This window comes from Cryptomeria japonica, chromosome 8 (genome assembly GCF_030272615.1).
Source record: "Cryptomeria japonica chromosome 8, Sugi_1.0, whole genome shotgun sequence".
Taxonomy (NCBI): Eukaryota; Viridiplantae; Streptophyta; class Pinopsida; order Cupressales; family Cupressaceae; genus Cryptomeria; species Cryptomeria japonica.
Window position 1 is genome coordinate 123,762,275 of NC_081412.1, and position 24,198 is coordinate 123,786,472.

The 24,198-nt window shown below is 38.2% G+C and overlaps 1 protein-coding gene across 5 annotated transcripts in view; it reads left to right on the forward strand.

Moving 5' to 3' along the window:
- Positions 1-24,198, forward strand: part of LOC131041644 (increased DNA methylation 2) — a 52,577-nt gene that overhangs the window by 21,646 nt on the left and 6,733 nt on the right. For 3 of the 5 annotated variants that reach the window (XM_057974800.2, XM_057974797.2, XM_057974796.2), the window contains one exon: positions 8,828-9,043. The exons of 1 other annotated variant lie outside the window; for it this stretch is intronic. The gene's annotated coding sequence lies outside the window, so the exon portion shown is untranslated. Of the gene's footprint in view, positions 1-8,810; positions 9,044-24,198 lie in introns of all 5 variants that reach the window. One more of the 5 variants, XM_057974799.2, reaches the window with a different exon arrangement.

A 24,198-nucleotide genomic window follows, 5' to 3' on the forward strand; every position in this document is an offset into this window, starting at 1 on the left:
AAGCATTCGAACAACCATTCAAACATCAAATGAAAACAAATTCCTCTCTCTCTTGAGCGGATTTCATCAACAAGAAGCGAATTTCATCTAGAAGAAGGAATATCACCAGCAGATTTGTCCTAAAGAACTGCGAATTCATCCCTACAAGGGCGGATTTATTCGCTCACTCTCAGCAACAGCAGGTTCTCCAATCACATCAATTGATCACTAGCACTCATATCAGTTTGAATCATCAAAAATCAGGGGTAAGTGCACCATTTTGACTGATAAAAGATCGGGTACAGGTCTGATTAAGGTCAGAAACTGATTGTTTTAGTAAATTAGACCTCCTTATTCATTGAGAAAATGTAAAAATTAGTCTTATCTAGCATTCAAATTTCATATTCATTTAGATGTAAGATTGATTTATATCAAAATCATAGGTGGCCTACTAAGTGAATAGGCTTCATTGTATCAACATTTCACATACTTTTCATCATTATCCTAACTTACATATCTCTTATAGGTGAAGGATGGCGGCTCCTAAACCAAATAGAACCATGACCCGTCAAGCACTCATCAAGGAAGACTCGAAGAACGGTACATTAGAAACTAGGATCACGTCTCATTGGAGCAAAATAGGTGACACCAATCTCGGGAAATTCAACACCAAGAAGTTCCGGAACCCGTTGTACACAAGTGAACCTACTGCTACAGCAAAGGAGATGATTGATAGTGGGATCATAAATGTAGCTGGCTTCCCTCCTGCGGTGCAATGCTACGAGTTAATCATTGAATATGCTCAACATTACAATTCTCCCTCAAGAAGAATAGTGGTGAAGGATGGAACGGTACTTGCATATCTCTCAAAGACAGCAATTATTGAAGCATTTCATCTACCCGAGCCTAAGGACATGGTCTACATAAGTATGGAGGGAGCTAAGTCTGCCTATGACGATGATCGAGAAGCTTGTTCAAAGATCATCGACAAGTTTTGGTTAAAGAAGAGTAGAGGTGGTTAGAGTAGGTGGCCCCACAGATTACATAGGGTGGATTTCAAAGATGGATTCAGAGACTTCATCACCCTACTTAATCGAGTGGTGGGTGCACCCGAGGCTTCATATTTCGAGGATTGGATGTTCAACTTCATAGAGACTGTCACTCATGGCAAGGATGCAATTAATTGAGTGAGGCTCATGAGCAACAATATCGATTTGCAGTTAAGAAGACTAAAGCGCATTAGAACATTCTACATGAGCTCCTATGTCATATACCCTCTCGCAAGAAATTACGAGTATCCCAGACTAATGTATAGGGGTATAGTCGGAAGTAAACCCGGAGAGATAAAAGTGCATGAATGTTATACGGAGCTTCATCATCCGCCTAAACAACACTATAGGAGAGTGAATGATGCATTCACTATGCACATCACGTGGACACTTCGATGAGGACTTCAGAAAAAACTCTCTCCAAAAGCACAAGCATTGGTTCAACAACATGGTGCATGGTTCATCCAATTCCCGAAATTCACTTATATCAGAGTTCAAGGGTGTCCTTCTCCTCCTTACATGTTGCCACGCTACCCGACAAACAGAGTGGTACTATTTGAGGTGGTGAGACAATTGGTGGCATATGTCAAAGCATATAGGCATAAGCATTGGAGACTCTATTGAAGTGTGTCCTTCCTTTCAAGTAGCTGAAGATGCCGAGAAAGAGTTAGCACTCTACTCACTGAAGCTATTCACTCCCAGAGATCACTTCGATCCATATGATAATGTAAAAGGAATTTTGGTAAAGAAGTATGGACACCAGTGGCAGTTGGAGGACTATTGGATGAACATTCAAGATGATGTGGAAGTGAAGAAAAAGATGTATTCCAGACTACCCCTTGATTTCATCAGGAAATGTAAGTTGTTCAATGTCACTGATCAAGTCCAGGATAGTGGTAAATATCTTCAATCAGCCTATGCCAAAGAAAGCAAGGAGATCAACATCAATTGGGTTGACACAGAGGTTGTAGATTTGAAGGAGTTGATGAAACAAGTCTTGGAATACACTCACATATGGATAGACATACAACATAAAAAATTGAAAGAGTAGAACATAACAATGACATTCCACTCAGAAGCGAGGAAAGATGGTGAAGATGAAGCAAGCGCAAGTGGGAGTGCTTCTCAACCATCTCAAGAGGTTCGAAGAGAAAACAAGATCATGGAGAAAAGGAGTCCTCAAGGAAAAAACATAAATCAAGTTCCAGTCATCCTTCCTCTAGGCATGAAGAAGAGTTGAGTCAAGGTGAAAGACATGAAGAACATGGAGTAGAAAAGGAATTGAGTCAAGGAGCAAATGAATCAATGGAATTCACAGTTCACAATGATAATGGCAAAGAGAAATAATCACAAGGACAAGAAGATCTCACTCATCACATTCAAGAGATTGAAAAAGATGAAGAAGAAGACAATGATGAGACTACTTCACCACCTAGAGATGAGTAAAAAGTGCGGAAGAAACACAGGTTCAAGAAGGGAGATCCTCTATTCCTGAATGGCTTAAGGAAAGACTAGCCCAAGAAGTAATAGTAGTGGATGAAGAACCAACATACGACTTAGAGAGCCTTCTAAGCCGGACTCGAGAAGTCACCGAGAAAAGGAAAGCTACAAAGATGTCCAAGGTGATTAGAGATGATTCAGGATCAAGGAAGTTCCAAATAGCTGCTCCAATGGTTGATAAGTATGAAAGTGAAATCACAACAAAGGAGTATGACATGGAGACTATTGATTTGGGTCCACTCACCTCCAAGAAAGCCATAGTTGATGCAAATGATTCGTTGAAGGCAGTTAATGATATGCTAAGAGCTGAACTAGAAAAGAATAAAAGGTTAGAGAAGGGGATAAGTGCGTGGGGGAACTACTTCCAACAATTCCAGGAACCTTTGAGACATCAGAGTCCAGTAGCTACACTGCCACCCTTACTTCCTGTGGAATCAGTTGATCATATGGAGAAGATGAGGAATTCGGCACAATTGATGGACACATGGATAGAAGACTCATATACCAAAGTTAGCAAGTTCATGAAGGGCATAATGAAGACACTCAACACAGTCATAAGAGTCCTTGGAAGAACTCATGTTCTCATACAGGCCTTCGAAGCATTTGCTCATGCTAGAGATGTTATCATTCCAGTATTGCAAGTAATAAGGAAAACACCCATGGAAGTCTTATCAAGAGAGAAGATAAGAAGAGAAGGATCTACACCCAACTTTCTACAATGGAGTAGTCTACTTCGCATGAAGAAGATCATTTTTGAAGAAATTGGAAACAGATGCAGTCAAGTTCAAGATGATATGCATCGTATTCATGATAAGACAATAGAAGTAGAACATATCGTTTTGGAGAGGAAGATTGATCCTGGGATGATTATAGAAGCTAGAGAGTTGGAAGAAAGAGTAAGAGTTATCTTTCATGGGACTAATGGAATGATCACCAAAGGACAGTTGGATGATATGCTTGAACTCGTAGTATTAGCCAGCAAGACTCAAGAGCTTGAACCTAAATGGGAGAATGCCATCGTCAAAGCTTTCGATGAAGTCATGCACATGGAAGAACAATTAAAATTTCTACTTGAAGTTCCGATGACTGAGATAGAAGGCATAGTGACTAGATTCATTGAATACGCTAGAAGAGAAGGGGAGAAAGGAAACAAGATTCTAGAAGATAGTTTGTTATGATCCTACTTGGTAGTGCATTTTCTCATTGGAGGATGCTTCCTCGATTTCTGTGCTAGCACATGTTATTTTCTCATTGGTTGATTCCATGATGATGTTTATCTAGATAGGGTTTCATTTATATCAAACCCTAGTGAGGGTTTAGGTGGCAAAATCTTGGCCCTTGATCTTCATTTGATCTCGGCCCTTCATTGTACTTGGGAGTACTATATAAACTCCACTCATTTCATTTGTAAGGAGTTAGTCAGTTAGAAAGTTAGATATCAGCTAGAGATATTAGATATTAGCTATAAGAGATAGAGTTCAAGAGTGATAAGAGGACTTGAAGAATTGTTGTTATTTGGCTTTTGGATTAATAAAACATTGAAGTTAGGGTATTTCTATTCAATCTTTGAAGCTTATTGCATGGTTTTTCACCCCCTCAAATCAATCTTTGATACTAGTTTTAGTATTTAGATTGAATGATGGAATGTTGTACTTGATTTATTGTGAAGTTCGTAATCCATACCACTAGCCTCTTGCTGATTGTAAGTGCGCCTTGTGTGGTCAACTGGAATCATTGAAAGTGCTTAAGTTCAATTGTTGCTCAATCATGGGTATGCATTCAAGTGATGGTGTCTATGCTTGGTAACGATTTGAAAATCTTCAAGTGTCCTTAGAAGATTGCACTAGTTTTAGTGGAATTGTTCTTGTATGGCGACACTAAGGCTAGTAGAGTTTCACTTGTGTCGTCCTTCATCCATTCATTCTTAGGATAGCTTAGAACCTCTCAACCCTCATCTTTTGCTATTTTTTGATAAACATCTCGTAGTTGTAGGAAAGACTTCACTGCATATCATCCGCAAAGTATTTCATAAGTCTCTTCATGCAAAAAGGCCCCTTGATGAAACAACAATCACAACGACCACTCATGCTTATACACACGTCGTGACCCGACATACCAGAACCTTGGAGTTATCTCAAGTGATCCTTAAGCTAATCTTCAGCATTTGAGAAGCTTTGTTCAAGAGAGGATAAGATACTTTTGGGTATTTTATTTTGTGTTTGCATGTGCGTAAAAAACACATCAACAATACCTTTTGGAAGGCCAACTAATAGAGGTTTCAAGTATGTCATAGAGATGGAAGGAGGAACCAAACTAGTCATCACTACTCCTCATTGCCATCCCAAAAGACATAAGAGATTGAGATAGCCATTAAGGACCTCTTGGACACGGGTCACATCAGACCTTGTTCAAGTCTCTTTGCTTCATTTGTAGTCTTGTTTAAGAAGGATGGAACCATGAGGATGTGCATAGAATACAATCCTTTGAACAAAAAGACCATAAAAAGCATATACTCGATTCCCAAGATCGATGAGCTTATTGATGAGTTACATGGAGTAGTTTATTTCTCAAAGATAAAACTTTAGATCAGCATATCATTAGATCCGGATTTGAGATGAGGATATTCATAGGACAACTTCAGATGTCACTTTTGACATTGAGTTTCGAGTCATGCCATTTCATTTGACTAATGCTCCAATTACTTTTCAGTCTTGCATGAACCAAGTGTTCAACAACAATTGATGAAATTTGTTTTGATTTTTTTGATGATATCCTCATCTATATCATGGATTGATGCAACACATGGAGCCTTTGACAAATTCAAGGTGATGAGTTTGTGTCCTATTTTGGCTTTACCTGATTTCTCATTTTGTTTTGTTTTGGAATTTGATGCATCTTGAGAAGGGATTGGAGCAATTTCGATATAGAATAAGCACCCGATAGATTTTGAGAGCCATAAAATTAGAGGCAAAAAGAAGGTTCTCAATCCATGACCAAGATATGTTGGCCAACAAACATGCATTGGCCAAATTCAGGAAATATCTAGTTGGTGGTAAATTTTGATGAAAACAGACCACCACAACTTGAAGTACTTTCTTAGGAAAAGGGATTTGAGTAAAAGATAACATAAATGGGTAAGTAAACTTTAGGCCTATGACTTTGACATTGAATATGCTAAAGGAAAAAAGAACATAGTAGTAGACGCCTTGTCAAGAAAGCCAACTCTATGAATAATATATCAGCAAATTCTGAAGTTGAAATTTTAGTAGAATATTCTAACTCTAAGAATGCTTTTGCTATTGAAATCAAGGAAGATAAGTTGAAACTTGATAGATATCGGGTAGCAAATGAGATCATTCTCTACAAGGATAGAGTATATTTTGTCCCCTAGTAAAAAATGAAGGATAAAGTTTTAAGGGCAGCCCATTATGCCCCTCTAGAAGGACACTAGGGGAATATCAAGACATTCAAATAGATTAGGAAAAGTTCCACTTGGAAATGACTCAAAGATGATGTTGTCCTTGAGCACATTAGAGAATGCATGGTTTGTCTATTGAGCAATCTTTCTAATGGGTCTGTTGCAATCTCTACCTATTCTAGATAAAAAATAAAACATCTCAATGGATTTCATTATGGGACTCCCAAAGGTGCATGGCAAGGATTGTATCTTCATTGTGGTTGATAGACTTATTAAGTATGCATATTCTTGCTACCTCTTGAATATAAGGCACCTCAATCAGCTGAATTGTTATTCAGAAAAGTTTTTAGAACCCATGATTTGCCTCAAACACTAATAAGCTATGTTCCACGGGCGCATCCTCTGTGCTGGTACCCCCATTCTTGTACCGGGGATGGTATAGGGACGTGGGGACGAGTTTTAGAAGTACCCTACCCGTCCCCAAATCAAGCAAAGTTTCGAAACGTTTCTGGGATGCCTTTAGGAGTGATCAGTGATGTAGGGGACCAATAGAAGTCCCTAAGATGGCTAGGGTACTTTTGGAAGTCGCCTAGCCATTCCCTACGTCCTAGGCCATTTTTGGACAGCCAGATTAAAAAAACATTGTTTAATTTGAAAAAAGGCTGGCTTGGCCCACAAGGACCTCCAAACCACATAAACAATTCCAAAACCTAATCTAAGCATAAAATAACTAATAAGAAGAAAAAGACATTCATTTTCAGATTTGCAAAGCAGAAGAGCAGCAAGAGGAGTAGGGACTTAGACTTGAGTTCTGATTTTTATTTAGACTCTTAAACCTATCTTGTGCTGATTATGGACAGCCATATATTTTCTCAGTTCTATCATTTCATTATTATGGGCAGCTGATTATGGACTTCTATGTTTATTGTTTACAGTTTATGTCATTTCATAGTTGATACTTGGAGCCTTTGGGCATTTTTGTTATAATTCTAATATAATATGTATGCACATTGACAATGAAAGCATTTGAATTTTGTTAATTTGTTTGTCCGTTCTAAGTGAAATCTCAATTCAAGTCTAATGCTATGTATTATTCTTCTACAATGTCTATGATGAATGTTTTATCAATGTTATAATATGCATATTTGAAATTTCTCTATATTTTAAAAAATTCCCCTATTTTTTTAACAGTCGTCTCCTATCATCCCCTAAAAAATGTCCCAAAAGTACCCCGTTACCAGAAACACATCTGGCCGTCCTCGTCCTCGAAAGTTGGTGGAACGTAGATAATAAGTGATAAAGATAGCTGGTTCAATTATCAACCTCAGACTGATGGGTAGATTGACACTATTAACAAATGGATAGAGGGTTGTTTGATACACCACGTAGTAGGACAACACAAGGCATGGGTCAAATGGTTCTATCTTGGAGAGTACTACTATAATACCACACATCACATGTCCATTGGTATGACTTCTTTCAAAGCTTTGTATGGATATGGCGCTTTCTTTTTAATGGATTTGATCATCATTGACAATAGGGTGCTAGGAGAAAAAGATTGGGTTCAACAAAGCTAAGAAATTTTGAAGGTACTTAATAAAAATATTTAACAAGCTCAAAATCAATAAAAGATACATGTAGATTGACAAAGATTGGAGATAAATTTTGAAGTTGATGATTTGATTTTCTTAAGGGTGCAACCTTATAGGCAATCGTCTCTCAAGAGAAGTGGAGTTGAAAAGCTTAAGATGTTTCTATAGATCCTACACGATCTTGAGGAGGATTGGAGAGATTGCTAATGAATTGGAGTTACTATAATAAAGTAAAATTCATAACGTGTTTCATGTTTTATGCCTCAAAAAAAGACACTTGGTTAGCATAACAAATTTTTAGTAGAGTTGCCTCCACTTGTTGACGAAGGCAAGTCGATTCTAGTATTCGAAGCTATCTTGGATGTGTGGGAAAGAAAATTGAGAAACATGAGCATTTCATAAGATTTGGTACATTGGAGGGATCTTCCTATAGAGGATTCCACTTGGGAAGTAGAGTAGATTTTAGAGCATCCAAATTTGCAATTGCTTGAGGGCATGCAACTTTAGGAAGGGAGGACTGTCATGTTCCCTTCTCTAGTGTAAGTCCAATGAAGACCCTTAGCCTATTATTGCATTTCCCATGGGCTAATGGGGTGGTGCAAAGGAAATAATTTAATAATTTAATTTAAGTTTTCCAAAAAGTAATTTAAAAGATAACTTATGTTTTATTTTAAAAAAAAACTTGTTTTAAAAGAGAGACTAAATGTGACAATAGGAATGGGGTCCGAATCAAAAAAAAGTTTGGAGGGAAAAGGAGACAAAAATGAAAATGATGATTAGTTTTCATTGAAAGCTTATATGAGCATTGAGGAGGAGTTGAAGAATGGAGAGGGTTACAACTTCATATTATCAAGTTCATTTCTTTGAAGATTGAACATCATTCTTCTTTTCTACAGTAGGGTAATAACCTTTTGGTAAAGAATGGATTCGAGGAAAACCCTCCTATTCATTTAAGTAATTCCATTCGAGGATTACAGTTGAGTCAAGTAATTGCAGGAAGTTTTCTAGTTTCAGTTATTTTGGTTGTGTGAGATTTTCAGAATACATTATTCTAGTTTGCTGTTTTGTGTGTGTAGAATTTCCAATACCTTAATAAGATGATTCCAGATTATTTATATTGTTTAGATTATTGTCTGAAACTTTTAAATGTTTTTATATTATATTGGGCCATTTCCTTGCCTAGCTGAACCTCTTATTAATGTCCATATCATTAAGAGCTGATTTTTCTATTGAAAGTTATTGTTTTTGAAACGAAAGGCACTATTGTACCAGTTTATGTTTGTTTGCAGCCTCTGTACTCTTGAGAAGACAGCCACTGCACTTTCTTTACTTGGTTGCACCTATTTGGAGTTAAAAAGGAAGCCTTACCAATTTAATATTGGTAGGATTCCATGGGAGGTAATACTCTAATGATATGAAAGTTGACTATTGAAGCATGGGAAAAGGGGATCACAGCTATACAAGTTGCAATTTAAAATGTTTCAAGTCTAATAATCAACATTGAGGTAATTTGTCATTAGTTGTTGATATTTTGATTTCTTTTTTGGCAGTCATACTCGCTTTTGTTTAACATTTCTGTTGATCATTATTAGCATTTCAGATTAGAAAAACAATATTTTACATTGTAAATTTTTGTGCAGTTTATTGCCAAAAACATTCTAAATTTTAGAAGTGGATATAAATATTGAAAGTCTAGATGGCTATGCCACTTGGACACTAAAAATGACTTTCATTTCCAGCATTTATATTTCTAATGATAATATGTGCTGCTTTTAGATTTAGTATTTGTATTTAGTCTGGAAGGCTTGCTATCAGAAAGTATTGTATTACTTCCAGGTTTTTGTTTTAGTTGTTATATTGAGTTGTGTGGCTTGGCGCAAAGGAGAATTCTTTGGTAACGATCAGCCTAACCACCTTTCAGTGTATGCTCTTACCTTGCTTGCATTGGGATATTGGTGATCAAAAGGTGTTAAGGTTGATGCATTCTTCATTGTGAAATTGCAAAATTCAAGGAAATTTTAGTTTAGGACATGACAAGGAACCCTACAAGAGAAAAACCACTACCAAAAGATGTTCACAATTGTATTACTTAGTATCAACACCAATTCAATGCATTAAGGTCTATGGAAAATCTTTCATGAAGTCTCACTCTAGAACATGCCCTTCTACAACTTGTCAAGTGTTTAGTCAGTACAATGTATAATAGTCTTCAACGTCTATTAAATGAGTTCATAACTTTAAGAACCTTGGCACATTCACACAAGTTGCTATATATAGACGTATTCATGTGGATATCGATCGCCAACTATAACTCACGGAATACCAAGAGTCATCTAACCACACTTTTACATATGTGACATCAACTTACTACACTTACCATCAAGTAAGATATCTTTGTGTGCATAAGCTTCTTTTAATCTTTGCCATTGTTGAGATAGCTACAACTTTTTACATTGTTGGAATTTGGTATAACATGTTTCCCATATAATCACCACTACCATTTTTTCACTTCAGATTGCATCATCTTCTAGAGCATTATCCAACTCTTAGATCATGCTCAAATGCTCACTAGTTCTGTTGCAAGTGCACCTACATAACTGACCATGCTTCTATAGCAACCGCTCCCTGGTTGCTCCTATTTTTTTTTTCACAAGTACCGACTTAATTGACCAAGCTTCTTGTTTTATCTTAGAAGTGTTGACTTCATAATTTCTTCAATCACCATAGCAGTGACAACTCTAAACCACCACTTATGCTTTAACTCAAAGGAGGTAAGCTCTCAAGGTCAAGATCCCCATTACACCTAGACCTATGCCTCAAGGGTTCATTCTTGATGACCTTGCCTACGCATCCCTTTGAGGGAAGTCAGAGGCTTTGTGGTTCGCCCTTGAAGCTTAGAGGGAGTTCATTCTCTCCTCTTGTATGAGATCTTTGATCTCTTTTTAAATTGTGGCTATTCATTAAAATTAGTCCAATCATGATATAGCAATACCCAATTGCCATTAAGTATTGTACAAACATACACAATTACACAAGGGTCATCCTTTCATAATTTCCGATTTCCATTGAAACTAACTCAAGCACACATCACATATACACAGGATGACTAGCTCATACATGTCACATATACACAGGATGACTAGCTCATACATGTCACATATACACAATGTCTAGCTCCAACATGGGTCACATATACACAATGACTAGCTCCAACATACTTCACCTATACATATGACTAGCCCCAATATATATCACATATACTTAGTGACTAGCTCCATCATATGTCATATACATAATGACTAGCTCCAATTTACATCACATATACTCGGTGAGAGATTTAAACATCCCCAATGGCTTACTATCACTTGCTCATTGTGTATCCTAGATAAAAGGAATGTCAGTGCATTACGCACTACACTGTGGTCCACATTCTTTTCTTTGGTCTTTTGCACCAACGAACAAGTGGGAACAAGATTCGATGTACCCATGCTACACCGAGTGTTCGTCCTCATCTCCTTAAGGTCAAGTATACCATTTCCATACCAAGATATGCCCAAAATTATGCTATGAGATTGGTCTAATTATTATCTGCCTTTTCTTCATTAGAAATTAGTCCATCGGATGGCTAAGCAACAAGGATATTCATCACCGACATGCAAATGACTCCCAGGTCTACATGCTCCTGGTGAAATCTATCCAATACCCTAGATCAATGTAGGGTATCCCTTGCCTGCATGCAAGTAGCGGTAACCATCCACTATCTAGGTGGTATAGCTGTCAATCTATTGGCATGGTATGCTCCTTGACTACTGTCAATCTCGAGTGAATAAGCTTATGTTAAGTGGGTCATAGGATTTATCCTTCGTTGATCACCTCAGATAGAGAGGGCTAGTCTATGTGCTAGAGGAATACAATCCTCTACCTATGCCTTTGTAGGATCCTAACTCCATCCGTTGCCGTAAAAGTTAGTGCTTGTACTTGGCTTAGCAACTGTAAAGTTATATAGTACAATATTAGAGTTATCCCAACATCTCTGCCCAATTATTGTTGTACTAAGCAGCACAATTTTCCTACTATGTACCTCTCAACTCTTTTTCAGTGATAGAAGTGAAAAATCGAGAATTAAAGGTTATTAGAAAGGAAATATGGTGGAGGAGAGTACCGATCTTTAGAAATGGTGTTGAAAATATTTTCAATGTTGATGTTGAATTCTCATCTCTCTTCCAATTCCAATGTTCTTATTTTGACACATGCAGGAGGATGGCATAAAAACTGTGGACAAAATTTGCATATGCCTACTGCATTTTGTAAAGCCCTTTAAATAAATTCGTCTTGTGAATATATTTGCCATTGCAATCCTCAAAACCTATTTTTAAAGGATTTTTATCTCCATTTATGCTTTGACTCTTGCACGGCTTCTCATTCGTTCTCCCCCTAGTTTTCCCTCTGTTCACTCTCTCATGCCGTCTCTCCTTCCATCCCTCCTTTCTTCCTCTTCTACTCACATTTTAATGGCTTTTATAACATCTCTTTTTCTCTCCACATTTTCCCTCTGAAATCACCTTTCTTCTCTTCATTTTTCTTCTCTCTCCTAGTGTGCCCTTCCTTTGCAATTTCTCGTTTTTTTATCTTTCTCCGACAATCAATCTCTCCACCTTTTTGTTCTTCATCACGAATTAATCTGCATACCTTTCCGAAAATAACACATTCATCCATCCTATTATGCTTTGATTGTTGTCCATGACCTGTTTAGAAGCTCTCATTGTGGTGTGCAGATCGGCAGGATGCGGTTCAGGAATGAGGAATCGGTTCTTTTTTTTCTCTAATCTACTCCTTGCCTTCACTTTTATGTTTCTAAAGCCTTCAGTGAATAAGGATGACCATGCTGCCTTCTGTTGCATGAGTGCCCATACCTTCATGTGGAACCCATATTGGCACCATGTCTCATGTCTCTCCCCGTCGCATCTTTCCAACATTTTATTTATTTCTATTATTTTTCACACCTGCACTGTTCAGCAAGGGGTTCATTGACGGGGATGTGACAGCATCTAGCAAATATTAAGTAGCTTTGCAATGGCGAGTTCTTCTAGAGACCTTGCGATGGCTATCCTAGCATCTCCATATCTAGACAAGCCATGTATGATGCAGTGCAACCACTATGACATCATTACCACATTTTAACAAAAAAAGCTACATCGCAATACTAGAAACTCATCGCATTTTTCACCACATTCCAGGCTATAGGTAAACTCTAAGATAGTGATTCCCCAGGTGAATATCCCCTATATCCAAACAATAAGCACAGTGAAAGTTGTTTTTTGTGAGAACCAAGATAGCTAAATTAATGTTTCAGCTCATGCCAAGTAAGCTATCCCATCTAGTGAATATCCAAAAAGATGTTGATCTCATAAGAAACACATAATTTACTGGGGCATGCTGTTAAGGCCAAATGTTTAATATGCATAGAAAGATTTCACCACAAGTACCCGTAGCCTTAACAAACACCACCAAACCAAGTAAATACATGAGTTCTAACCACAACGGGTTTAATTGATTCCCATGCCTTCTATAGTGAGCCAAAAATAGGAAATCCTTGAGGCTGAACAAAAAATGATCCAAATATCAAGTCAGAAAATTGAGTATCTTTCCCATCGATCTCTTTCTTGGTTTTAGTGTTAACATCATGCCTCGGAAGATTTTCCAAGGCAAATCCCCTAAAAATCTCTCGGAATTTTCCAAGGCCTTACCTTACCAACAATTTAAGAATAACCCAAATTTCCCAAGCAACAACATGCCTTTTCTTTCCATCATTGCCATCAAACAATAGGAATTCTATGACAATTCCATTTATATGATAAAAATCACAAGATCCAACAGCCAAAAGGAACAATAGTATATGCTATATGGCATGGGAGGAAAATACTATTTGACAATCCTGCAATCTTCTAGCCTGAGGCAACATATGTCACAATTTGGTGAGATCCTAAATTGTTCCACTCTTGATTAACAACCCATTGAGTAGCAGTCAACCAACCAAGGAAGATTTGTAAATTGCAAACTTAGAGCTCGATGCTTGAAAATAATACCTATTATACATTTCATCCAAAATTTGTGATAAACCAGCAGTTATTTTAATCTTAGTTAATAAAGAATCAGCTTCATCTCCCTAAAATCCAGGATACTGTATAACTTTATAGTTTATACTGAATAAGAAGATCAGTTAGGATCTGTGCACATAATTAAATAAACAAATTGAATTCCTAAAATAAAGGGACAGTTAGCACATAGTTAGGAATTTCTAAAATAAAGGACAGTTTGTATCTAGTTAGAGGCATAGCAGCAGATATCACGATATTTTGGATCTTGGATGCTAGATTAATTTTTCCATAAAAACTCATGTTTTTTTCAGAAATCTTGTTTATCTCTACTTTGACCAGGATTATCTGATATATTGGCCAATATATCTGATTTCCCTCCTTTAAATGCTGTAAAACTGTCATTTTCTAGGTCATTTCAACTTTGTTCTGCTCTGCACACCAATTTTGAGGGCTTCCCCAGTGTTGAATGCTTTTGATATCTTTAGGTTGGCCGAGGTGCTTGATGACGAGCAAATGAATCAAATTGAGAATGAGGAGAATATTGGAGCTTTGACATCAGGAACTATATTGGTTTCAGGTACTGTTTAAATAAATATTAAGAAGTTGTCAAGGCTTGGGGAGGTTCCCGGTACTATGGGAACCTCTAACAAGTTCCCATTCCACTTTAGAGTGTTGACAATGTGATTTAAAATGCTCTTTTTAAAGTGTTGTAGGGGGTTCTGAGGGTACTGGGAACAATTGGGACTTTGGGGTAGATTAGTCACTGTCAGGGGTAAAGGAGGAATCAGGAATTGTCGGGGTTTTACCAGGAACCAAGAACTTATTGGAGGTTCCTATGGTTCTGGGAACCAATGAATACTCCAATTTGTTCCGAAGCAAGCAGAACACTCCGATTTCCTTCAGACTTAACCATTTTGATCTAAACTTTAGCAAATTGAACTTGGAAGCATGCTTTTAACCCTTCTTCAAGATGAATTTTAGATGACTTGTGCATCCATTTCCACTTCTTTCTTGTTGAGGGTTCTCACCCCATCAGGAACTTACATTATATTCACAAATTTTTTTGCCATTGTCAAAGTTTCTTTCTTCACCCGGAACCATCAAAGACTTTTTAGCACTTCCACTTGGAACTAGAATTGTTGGAGGTTTTTGGGGTTCTTGGAACCTCCAATCTCTCCGACTCCTTTCTTTTCCTTCCTTTTGAGCTTCTCCAATATTTACACTACACTTTGGATTATCAAAGATTGCTCAAGAACTGAAAACTTTGAGGATTCGTTTTGATGGATCTCTATATCAGAGCTGATGACCATACCGAGAATCACTAGCCTTTTATGAACTTGTTGGAGGTTACCAAGGAACCTTCCGGCTTTTGTTTTCCTTCTCTTTTTTATGAATTTTCAATATTGAAGTCTTCCTGTGAACGTTTGAATAAACGATCTTCTCTTTAATGCTTTTGCCGGAGCATCAAACCTTATTGGGAACCACTCCTATTCTGGGAACTAATTGGAGGTTTCGATGGTTTCAAAACTATTGGAACTCCCTTCATTTCTTTCTTTAAGTCATAATGTTAATATCGAGGCTGAGACAAGAATAGGAACCCATCAGAGGTTTGTGTGGTTCTTAGAACCTATGATCTCTCTGATTTTCCATCGTTTGCCTTTAAGCCTATGAAAAAAGATCTTAAACTGCAGTGTTCCACCGGCATTGGGGACGGTGGGACCAAGGGCCTAAGTTTGGGGACGACAGGGGGATGGCGGCGGGGTGGTGGTGCTGATATAGTTATACATATACATATAGTACTTGAAAAACTAGTTTTGAAAAGATGTATGACAGTATAATAGTATAAGAATTACATTTCAAATGAAACTAATGAAACTATAGGAAATTTGAAATACTAAATCTAAATACCAAGATTTCTTCAATGCTAATTGCTAAATAAAATGTGACAAATGAAATTGTCAAATTGCAGATTTCTATTATATCGAAAACGAAAAATATGAATATCTGATGCCATTGCAAAGTCTATAAAGATGATTACATGATTCATCATTACAATGAGTAGCCAAATACAAATACTAATAGCAATAGCATTACAAAAGAGTCAAAGACAAAATGCCAAAATGTAAATGACAAAACTCAAAATGTAGCGAATGGAGGCCTCTAATCATTTGCGAACTCCTCCTCACTGGAACTGCTGGACTCCTGAAGATCAAGATCCCTCAAGCTCACACCAACCAGCCTTGCATCAGAAGTGGTAGGATCATCCTCATCAATCTGTGAAGGCTCCTCTGGCTCTACATCCCATCGTGCCGCTGGACTCTCCTTGTATACAAGTGTCTTGCGGTTTTGTGTTGTTTTGGGGGAAGGGGTGGGGCCCACGTCAAATTAGGGTTACCCCCAACCCCCAAAAATGTCACTTTTAAAATTTTTTTTAATTTTAATTTTGCATTTGATGTGGGGCGATGAGAGACGTCTAGGCGTCTCCCCGCCCCTTGAGAAATGCCTCCGCGTCTCCCAAGGAGACATGGAGAGTTGAGACATTTCCCCATCTTCGACGGAGCTTCGGTGATGGTGGCGAGACAGCGGGAGACGTCGCATCCCCGCTTCGGAAATGTCCCCGTCTCCAAGACGTGGTCCGAAAGGGGGGGAACCACGTCCTGTTGTGACCATTTCACACATCGCCCCATTAGAATGGGGACCCCCTCTGTTTGCTTTCCCTTAGCTAGTTTTTTTTTTTAATTTCTCTCTGCTTTCTAGGTTTTTGAGTGAGTGAGTGATTTGCCTGGGCTGGCTAGATTAGGGCTAATCTCTGGAAGCTCGTTTAGGTTTTCTTTCAAGCTAAGTCTAGTCTTGTTTTGGGAGGTTGTTAGTCCTCTGCCTGGAACCTCAAGTTTGCCATAGTGAAGCATGCCTTTCAGGAAAGTCAAGTTGGTTAGATCAGGGGACAGGGTGAATAGGTCTCATGTCAGGTTAGGTCTAGTTTGAAGGTTTTCTTGTCAGAGTCCTGTTTGTTTCCAGGTCTGAGTCAGTTGAGCAGAGTCAGTGATCAAAGGAAGGTCGAAATGGTGAATGATAAACGAATGCACCTAATGATGATTGGAGGTGTTTTAGAAGGGTATGACCAAAATTGTTGACTTTTGAGACATGATGGAGAAAGTTGTCATCTTTTGCCTTCAAAGAGATTTTAAAACTTTGATGTGATGAAAGCCAGTCAAGGACAAGATTTTCGCTCCTGACCCTTCCAAAGGGTCCAGAGCGAAATCTCTCCTTCTTGCCTTCTTTGGGCCCTGAAAACCTAGTAAAACCCTGCCTGGACCCAGTTGAGTGATAGATTTGTCCTGATTGTGAAGCAAGGGAGTTAGTTTGATCAAGTTTAATGGAGAATGAAGTAAACCAAGGTAAGATCTGGCTTGGAATGTGAATTTCGCTCTTGACCCTTCCAAAGGGTCCAGAGTGAAATTCTTGAAAGCTCTCATTTTTGCTTAGTTAAAAGTAGGATCTTGATGGAGATGTGTGAAGGAAAGTCTATGTTTGCCTCTCAAAGAGAATTGGAATTCAAAAGGTCAAGAATCAAGCTCAAATCTTGATTTTCGCTTCTGACCCTTCCAAAGGGTCCAGAGCAAAAATCATTGTAGACCTCCTTTTCTTCTCATTTTTGGCTAAGTATTGCTTTCCAGGGCATGTTTAAGGGTGAATTGATGTGTTCTTGCCTGGAGAGGGAGTTAATTGATTTTGAAGAGCAAGATTGTTGCCTAAATGAGAATTTCGCTCCTGACCCTTCCAAAGGGTCCAGAGCGAAATTCATCATAAACCCTATTTCTTGCCTTGGATAGACTTGCAACCTTGTTCCTAGCTTGGAAAATGATCTAACTTTGCCTTATGAGGTGGTTTGAAACTTGAAAAGTGAGCAATATGGTCTGGAATGAGATTTTCGCTCCTGACCCTTCCAAAGGGTCCAAAGCAAAAATCTTCTTAAAGCTCATCTCTCCCTAACTTTGGCTAAATTTTAATGTGTAGGGTATCTTGGAAGGAGGGTTGGACATTCTTGTTGCCTTTGAAGATTTGAAAGCATGAGAAAATGAAGAATTTTGGACAAGAAGGGAAATTTCGCTCCTGACCCTTCCAAAGAGTCCAGAGCGAAATTCCCAAAAGCTCTTATTTTGCATTAAAGAAGGTCAAGTTTTTGACATGGATGGAAGAAGAATGACTTGCTTTTGCCTCTTGAGGTTGTTTTGAACTGAAAAAATGAAGGATTTAGCCCAAATGGAGAATTTCGCTCCTGACCCTTCCAAAGGGTCCAGAGCGAAAATCTCTATAAGAGACATTTCTTGCTTGGTTTGGTCAAATTGAGGTGTCCAAGACATGATGAAAGGAAGAATGAACATATTGAAATCCTTGGGCATGTTTAGAAGTTGTGAAAATGAAGGATTCTGGCCAGGAAAGGAAATTTCGCTCCTGACCCTTCCAAAGGGTCCAGAGCGAAATTCCTTGTAAACCTATTTTTAGCCTTTCTTGGACATGAAACTTTATTCCTAGCACAATGAAACATGAAATCCTACCTTGCAAAGAAGTTTCAAGTTGAAAAAATGAAGATTTTTGATCAAGATCAAGAATTTCGCTCCTGACCCTCCCAAAGGGTCCAGAGCGAATTTTCTCAAAACTTCTTTTGCTATCAAAGTTTTGCTAAGTCAAGTGTGGGATAAGGTAAAATCAAGAAGGAATTGCCCCTGGGAGTGACTTGAAGTTGCAAGAAATTATGAAAGATAAAGGAATTGAGCCTAGAAGAGATTTTCGCTCTTGACCCTTCCAAAGGGTCCAAAGCGAAAATCCTCAAAGTCATCTTTTCTTCCAAATTTTGGACAAAACTAAACTTAGACAAGGGTGTGAGAAGGCATTTGGTTTGCCTCAAAATGGATTTTGGTTGCTAAGAAGGAAAGTTTTGAAGCCTAATGAAAATTTCGCTCCTGACCCTTCCAAAGGGTCCAGAGTGAATTTTCTAAATTCTCCTTTTTTTTCCTTGCAATTTAAGACAAGATTTTGGTTTTCATGACTTGGAGAGGAGTGAGGCAAGATGTTCTATGCCTTGGAGGTGATTTGAAGATGAAAGGATGGGAAAATTGCCCTAAAACTTGATTTTCACTCGACCCTTCCAAAGGGTCCAGAGCGAAAATCCTAAAACCTATGTATTCCTTTCAAGTTTATGCTAAGACAAGACTAGACCAAGGTAGAAATTGCCCTTGAGACCACCTGTGAGTTGATATTGGCTTCCAAAAGTGATGATTCTAGGTCAGAGTAAGATTTTCGCTCCTGACCCTTCCAAAGGGTCCAGAGCAAAAATCCTAAAATCCCCTATTTTGCCTTGCAAAAACAAATCAGACTTGGATTGGGTGAAAGAAGAGGACTATTTCCTAGCCTTGAGTGGTGGATTCAAGATAAAATGATGGAGGAGTAAGCCCAAGCAAAGAAAATCGCTCCTAACCCTTCCAAAGGGTCCAGGGCGAAAAACCCTAGTCACCTTTTCCTCCAAAATTTAAGTAAAGCTAGGCCTGGACTACAGTGAAGGAAGCCATTTAGAATGCCTTGGAAAGATTTGGACCTTCAAAAAATGTGAATTTTGAGCTCGAGAGAATTTCGCTCCTGACCCTTCCAAAGGGTCTAGAGCAAAATTCAGGATAGGTCCTGACCCTGGCTAGGATTGACCTTTTTCGCCTTGTGAAGATCAAATCTATGATAGCAAGTTGAGAAGTGGATTCAAACTGAGCATGTTTTGATGAATTGAAGTGAAGGAGACTAGAAAATTGACCTGAGAAGTGAATTTCGCTCCTGACCCTTCCAAAGGGTCCATAGCGAAATTCCCAAAAGGGTGGTATTTCCTTCAAAATATTGATGAGTCAACTCAGTAAGTGAGATGAATAGATCTTGGAAATTGTCTTGGAGGAGGTCAATGATCAAACTAAGGTGAATTTTGACCTAAAAAGAGAAAATCGCTCTTGACCCTTCCAAAGGGTCCAGGGCGAAATTCACTTTTTTTCACCTAATTGACTCATGTGAAATGCTAAAATTTGAAATGCAAGACTTTGATTAGGTCAAAACAAACGTGAGCTCGCCTTCCGGAAGATTTTGGAGTCAAGAAAACAAGGTACTCAAGTCCTAATTAGAAAAATCGCTCCTGACCCCTCCAAAGGGTCCAGGGCGAAATCATCAAAAAGCCTATCATTCAACCTTGTTAGATTGAGTCAAAGGCAAGTTACAAGATTGTGAAGACAAGGACATTGGAATTTGCAAATCTAGGTTGTGAAGATTTTGATTTATGAAGTGAGCAAGTCGAGATAAGGGGTTCAAACCATCACTTTGGATATTTTGATGCTTAAGGAGGAAAGAAGCTTTATTAAGCCTTGATCAAACCTTGACATTCCTAAGCTAGCCCAAATTTTCACTAAAATTAGCCTATTACAAGACATTTGGGAAGCTAAATCAAGTTAGCATGAATTAAGGCATTTGCAATTTAATTAATTAATTTTTAAAGCCTTAAAATAAATAAAAAATTCACCTTTCAAGCCTTGAAATTAATTTTAAAATTTAAAAAATTAAGGTGAGCGCTCAAGCCTATTATTTTGTTTTTTTTAAGCAAGTCGGCCATCCTTTGAAAGGGATTTTGATCTATTTTATTGCTAATTTGCTAAGTCGGCCTCATGGAGAATTAGGGTGAGCGCCCTACATAAGGGAGATGTATTGTAGCAAATGTAAATCATTCATTCAATTCTTCTCATGCGAATTTGAAGAGCAGATTAGAGGAGCGAATTCTACCTGATTTGGAGGCGAATTTCTTGCTAAGTTGGAGGGTAATTTCCAGAATTTGCTAAGTGTTTGGAGGATAGTGGAAGGCGAAGTTTTTGAAGGCTGATTGAAGCATAGTTCATCCAAAGAAAGACCAAAAATTCAGTCCTGTTGTGACCATTTCACACATCGCCCCATTAGAATGGGGACCCCCTCTTTTTGCTTTAGGTTTTGCTTTCCTTTTGCTTGTTTTTCTCTCTGCTTTATAGGTTTTTTGAGTGAGTGAGTGGTTTGCCTGGGCTGGCTAGATTAGGGCTAATCCTTAGAAGCTCGTTTTAGGGTTTCTTTCAAGCTAAGTCTAGCCTAGTTTTGGGAAGTTGTTGGTCGTCTGCCTGAAACCTCAAGTTTGCCATAATGAAGCACGCCTTTCAGGAGAGTCAAGTGGGTTAGATCAAGGAACAGGGTGAATAGGTCTTAGGTCAGGTCTAGATTGAAAGAAGGTTTTCTTGTCAAGGTCTTGTTTGTTTCCGGGTCTGAGTCAGTTGAGCAGAGTCAGTGAAGAAAGGGAGTTGATATGATCAAGTTTGATGGAGAATGAAGCAAACCAAGGTAAGACCTGGCCTGGCATCTCAATTTCGCTTCTGACCCTTCCAAAGGGTCCAGAGCGAAAATCTCTATAGGAGACATTTCTTGCCTTGTTTGGTCAAATTGAGGTGTCCAAGACATGATGAAAGGAAGAATGAGCATATTGAAATCCTTAGGCATGTTTAGAAGTTCTGAAAATGAAGGATTCTAGCCAAGAGAGTGAATTTCACTCCTAACCCTTCCAAAGGGTCCAGAGCGAAATTCCTTGTAAACTTATTTTTTAGCCTTTCTTGGACATGGAACTTTATTCCTAGCACAATGAAACATGAAAACCTACCTTGCAAAGAAGTTTCAAGTTTAGAAAATGATGATTTTTGGTCAAGATTGAGAATTTCGCTCCTGACCCTTCCAAAGGGTCTAGAGCGAATTTTCTCAAAACTTCTTTTGCTATCAAGTTTTGCTAGAACAAGTGTGGGATGAGGTAAAATCAAGAAGGAATTGCCCTTGGGAGTGACTTGAAGTGCTAAGAAATCATTGAAAAGCGAAGGAATTGAGCCAAATAGTGAATTTCGCTCCTGACCCTTCCGAAGGGTCCAGAGCGAAATTCCTAAAAACACCTATTTTCCTTGCAAGGTCAAGACAACTTTTTGGTTTTTGTGGCTTGAATGGGTGTGAGGAGGTGTGTTTTTGCCTTTTGAAGATGATTGAGGTTGAAAAGATGAAGGAATTGAGCCTAAGAGAGATTTTCGCTCTTGACCCTTCCAAAGGGTCCAGAGCGAAAATCCTAAAAACTATCCTTTCTTCCAAATTTTGGACAAAACTAAGCTTAGACATGGGTATGAGAAGGCATTTGGATTGCCTTAGAGTGGAATTGGGTGGCCAAGAATGCAAGTTTTGAAGCCAAGAGAGAATTTCGCTCCTGACCCTTCCAAAGCGTCCAGAGCGAAATTTCCAAATTCTCCTTTTTCCTTGCAATTTAAGACAAGATTTTGATTTTCATGACTTGGAAAGGAGTGAGGCAAGATGTTCTATGCCTTGGAGGTGATTTGAAGATGAAAGGATTGGAAAATTGCCCTAAAATCTGATTTTCGCTCCTGACCCTTCCAAAGGGTCCTGAGCGAAAATCCTAAAACCAATGTGTTCCTTTTAAGTTTGTGCTAAGACAAGACTAGACCAAGGTAGAAATTGCCCTTGAGACCACCTTTGAGTTGATGTTGGCTTCCAAAAGTGATGATTCTAGGTCAGAGGAAGATTTTCGCTCTTGACCCTTCCAAAGGGTCCACGGCGAAAATCCTAAAATCCCCTATTTTGCCTTGCAAGAACAAATCAAACTTGGATTGGGTGAATGAAGAAGACTATTTCCTAACCTTGTGAGGTGGATTGAAGTTAAAATGATGGAGGAGTAAGCCTAAGCAAGTAAAAATCGCTCCTGACCCTTCCAAAGGGTCCAGGGCGAAATCATCAAAAGGCCTATCATTCAACCTTGTTAGAGTGAGTCAAGGGCAAATTGCAAGATTGTGAAGACAAGGGCATGGGAATTTGCAAATCTAGGTTGTGAAAATTTTGACTCATGAAGTGTGCAAGTTTGGATGTGAGGTTCAAACAAGTCTTGAAATAATTTAGGCCTTAATCACTTTGGATATTTCAATGCCTAAGGAGCAAAGAGCCTTCATTAAGCCTTGATCAAACCTTAATATTCCTCAATTTTCACTAAATTAGCCAAATTCAAGACATTTGGGGAGGCTAAAACAAGTTCGCATGAATTAAGGTATTTGCAATTAAATTAATTAATTTTTAAGCCTTAAAACAAATGAAAAAACCACCCTTCAAGCCTTAAAATTAATTTTAAAATTTAAAAAATTAAGGTGAGCGCTCAAGCCTTTTATTTGGTCTTTTTAGTCAAGTCGGCCTCCTTTTAAGTGGGATTTTATTGTATTGTATTGCTAATTGACCTAAGTCAGCCTCATGAGGAATTAGGGTGAGCGCCCTATATAAGGGAGATGTATTGTGGACAAAATGCAAATCATTCATTCATTATTCAAATGCGAATTTGAGGAGCAGATTAGAGGTGTGAATTTCTTGCTAAGTTGGAGGCTAACTTTCAGAATTTGCTAAGGTTTGGAGGCTAGTGGAAGGCGAAGTTCTTTTGAAGGCTGATTGAGGCATAATTCATCCAAAGGAAGACCAGAAATTCAGTCCTTATCCAGCGAATTTTGATCTCCTTTTCTTCATTTTCCAAGGTTGATAGTTAAGCTTTCAAAGAAGAGGTATGATGAATCAATTTTTTGAAGTTCTTATTCAAGATTTATTTTGATTTCCATAGCAATCTTTTAAAATCTAAGTCTTGTAAAATCTGATTTCCATTCATAATTAATTTGAAAATTTATAATTCTTGGATTTATCATGTCATTTTCAAATTAATGTCTAAATTATTCCCTTAAAAGGTCTTAGATCCTATGCTTTAAGATATTATACTCAAAGACTAACTTTAATCTTTTGTGTAGGCATCAAATGACGACCCCCAAAGCCGGAGGATCAACTACTTGGCAGACTCTCATCAAAAAAGATCAAGCCAGGACAAGGACGGTCTCCTCCAGTCCAGCATCATTAAGGACGACCTCCTCCAATCCAGTTTCATTAAGGACGACCTTCTCCATCTATCTTCCAGTCCAGCATTTGAAGGAAAGCATCACCAAATTGAGCATCAACCAAGTGTTAGACAAGGTGGCATCCTAGTCATCACTCCCCCAGTCGGGTTGGTCCACCTCAGCATGTTCAGATACAATGTACCTGACTCATTAAAGATGGCACAAAATTCAATGTACCTACCCCGGATATCCATTGGTCAAGTATTCCAGAGAAGACATGTGTCCAAATAATGCTATTATTTCATTGGTCAGAATTAAGTTTGTTGTAACAAACCCTAATTAGGGTTTCATTGTAAAATCTTGGCCATTGATCTCGAATTGATCCAAGCCGTTCATTGTATTTGAGGATGCTATATATGCCCTCACTCATTTCTTTTTTAAGGGTTAGAGAGTTTAGAGTGAAGAAAGTTAGAAAGTTGGAGAGAAATAAGTTATTGTTGTAGCAAAATGAGTAGTGAAGAGAGAAATTTGAACAATTGTTGTCCATTTGGTTATGAGATCAATAAAATATTCAAGTTATGGTATTTTATTGCAATACTTGTGGCTATCTTC